The sequence below is a fragment of the Dreissena polymorpha genome, chromosome 6 (genome assembly GCF_020536995.1).
Source record: "Dreissena polymorpha isolate Duluth1 chromosome 6, UMN_Dpol_1.0, whole genome shotgun sequence".
Taxonomy (NCBI): Eukaryota; Metazoa; Mollusca; class Bivalvia; order Myida; family Dreissenidae; genus Dreissena; species Dreissena polymorpha.
The window spans coordinates 31,038,428-31,041,557 of NC_068360.1; the positions used below are offsets into that span (position 1 = coordinate 31,038,428).

Sequence of the window (3,130 nt, forward strand, 5' to 3'; positions counted from 1 at the left end):
GACAGTGTTGTCCCTTCTAAGCCTGTAAGGACTGCACAGGCTAATCAGGGATGACACTTTAATACTTTTAGCACATGCATTAAGCCCAGCTTTTCCACTTCGAGGGTCATATTTAAGAATAATAAAACAATGCCGGTATAATTTCTTTAAGTTCTTTATAACAGAGAAAATAAAACAGAAGATAGATAGATAGAAATACATAAAAAATATTGTATACTTAATAGAAAAAGGTACAACAAAATACTTCTAAAAGGAATGGCACTAAATATACCCCAATAGAAACCATAGACCCCTTAAATAATTGATTCAATAAAACCCTGTGGAAAGATCTGAACTTAAAAAAAACTTAAACTCCTCAAAGTCTTTCAGCTGTACAAAGTCTATTAAATGCAAAAGAAAAATGTAAAGGATACACGAAACTTAGCACAAAGTGATATAAGAACTAATAAAAAAAATGTGACAACTTTAACAAATGCCCCAAAAAATACAAAAAGCAAAATATTGTTTGAATAATATCAATTAACTTAACAACCATCACAAGGCACAACTCTCGTGTAAATGTGAACACAATCAACCATGACTTGTGAATAAGCAAAGGAGTGAACACAGGGGAATACATGTATAAATCATCAACACAGTTAGAAATGACAAAATTTATCATGAACAAGATTGGTCTTGAACAAAACTCAGCCATGAACAAGATTGGTCTTGAACAAAACTCAGCCATGAACAAGATTGGTCTTGAACAAAACTCAGCCATGAACAAGATTGGTCTTGAAAAACTCAGCCATATACAAGATTGGTCTCGAAAAAAACTCAGCCATATACAAGATTGGTCTCGAAAAAACTCAGCCATATACAAGATGGGTCTTGAAAAAAAAATGGCTATGAACAAGATTGGTATTGAACAAACTTGGCAGTGAACAAGAGTAAGTCTTGAAAAACAAGGGCTGTTTGTAAAACATGCATGCCCCCCATATGGGCTGTCCATTGTAGTGGCAGCCATTGTGTGAATACGATTTTTGTCACTGTGACCTTGACCTTTGACCTAGTGACCTGAAAATCAATAGGGGTCATCTGCGGGTCACGATCAAAGTACCTATGAAGTGTCATGATCCTAGGCAAAAGCGTTCTTGAGTTATCATCCGAAAATCATTTTACTATTTCAGGTCACCATGACCTTGACCTTTGACCTTGTGATCTCACAATCAATAGGGGTCATCTGCAAGTCATGATCAATCTACCTATGAAGTTTCATGATCCTAGGCGTATGCGTTCTTGAGTTATCATCCAAAAACCATTTTACTATTTCGGGTCACCGTGACCTTGACCTTTGACCTAGTGACCTCAAAATCATTAGGGGTCATCTGCGAGTCATGATCAATCTACCTATGAAGTTTCATGATCCTAGGCGTATGCGTTCTTGAGTTATCATCCGGAAACCATTTTACTATTTTGGGTCACCGTGACCTTGACCTTTGACCTAGTGACCTCAAAATCAATAGGGGTCATCTGCAAGTCATGATCAATCTACCCATGAAGTTTCATGATCCTAGGCGTATGCGTTTTTAAGTTATCATTCAAAAACAATTTTACTATTTCTGGTCACCGTGACCTTGACCTTTGACCTAGTGACCTCAAAATCAATAGGGGTCATCTGCGAGTCATGATCAATCTACCCATGAAGTTTCATGATCCTAGGCGTATGCGTTCTTGAGTTATCATCCGGAAACCATTTTACTATTTCAGGTCACCGTTACCTTGACCTTTGACCTAGTGACCTCAAAATCAATAGGGGTCATCTGTGAGTCATGATCAATGTACCTATGAATTTTCATGATCCTAGGCCCAAGCGTTCTTGAGTTATCGTCTGACAACCACCTGGTGGACGGACCGACCGACCGACCGACAGACCGACCGACATGAGCAAAGCAATATACCCCCTCTTCTTCGAAGGGGGGCATAAAAAATCAGCCATGAACAAGATTGGTTTTGAAAAAAATATGGCCATGAACAAAATTGGTATTGAACAAACTTGACTGTGAACAAGACTGGTATTGAACAAACTTGGCCATGAACAAGATTGGTCTTGAAAAAAAATTGACCATGAACAATATTGGTATTAAACAAACTTGGCAGTTAACAAGATTAGTATTAAAAAACTTTACCATGAACAAGATTGGTCCTGAAAAAATTACAAGTGTAAGTTACATGATTGATAATGAAGAAAATGGGTCCTAACTGGCTTGCAGAAAACTGATAGTTACAGTTTTTTTTAACCCAAAATCAAAACAGAAGAAGAACACTTTTAAAACAAATTCATAAAGTGTCTCAAGACTCCACAAAAACACAAACCTGTATATAAATATTTACTAAGCTAATTTAAAATACCCTTATAAGTTATTACATGTAGCATTACATACAAAATGCTTTCTGATAAATAAATTCAGCTACTAACCTTATATTACACTTAACAATATCAATGGTATCTACACAACTAATACTGGCACACATGAACTAATACCTTAGTTAACCCTTAAAGCGCTGGAGCTGAATTTTAAAGGCCTTTGCAAACAGTTTGGACCCAGATGAGACGCCACAGAACGTGGCGTCTCATCTGGATCCAAACTGTTTGCTATTCTGATAGTATTCTTTGAAAAAAATCGAAGAAAATGCTAATTTTAGAAATTCTGCAGACGACATTTTAGCAGACGACAAATTTCCCAGCATGCAATGGGTTAAAGGGACTTGTTCACAGATATTGTTTTTTTTTTTTATTTCATTAAATGAATATACTCACAAAAGTAAAATATTTAGATCATGATTCAATAATTATACTAACAAGGAAACTGATAATGTTTGAAAAAAAAGCCTGCTTTAGGGCTAAAAACGCAGACATCTAGAAGCAAACGGTAATGCACTACCCTATACAACGCTGGCTTTTGATGTTTAGAATGTGGTTTGTACATTATGTTGGTAATTCCAGATTTTTGAGTTGTCGATGAAAAGCGTTACAAACAATTTACTATTTTTAAAGTTTTGATTGATGATTGTTGTTTTTTTAGTCTGGAGTTTATTTTGCTTGTTTGAATACAATGCATACCGGTACATTGTTTTTTAGACTCTAAGA

General features: G+C 35.8%; 1 long non-coding RNA gene across 1 annotated transcript; it reads right to left on the reverse strand.

Annotated features, from left to right (window-relative positions):
* Nucleotides 1–138: 138 nt before the first annotated feature.
* On the reverse strand, nucleotides 139–2,527 carry LOC127834521 (uncharacterized). The gene is made up of 2 exons (XR_008027977.1): nucleotides 1,535–2,527; nucleotides 139–1,389 (listed from the first exon to the last, which is right to left on the reverse strand). It is a non-coding gene; the product is annotated as an uncharacterized LOC127834521 (long non-coding RNA).
* Between the last annotated feature and the right edge of the window lie 603 nt (nucleotides 2,528–3,130).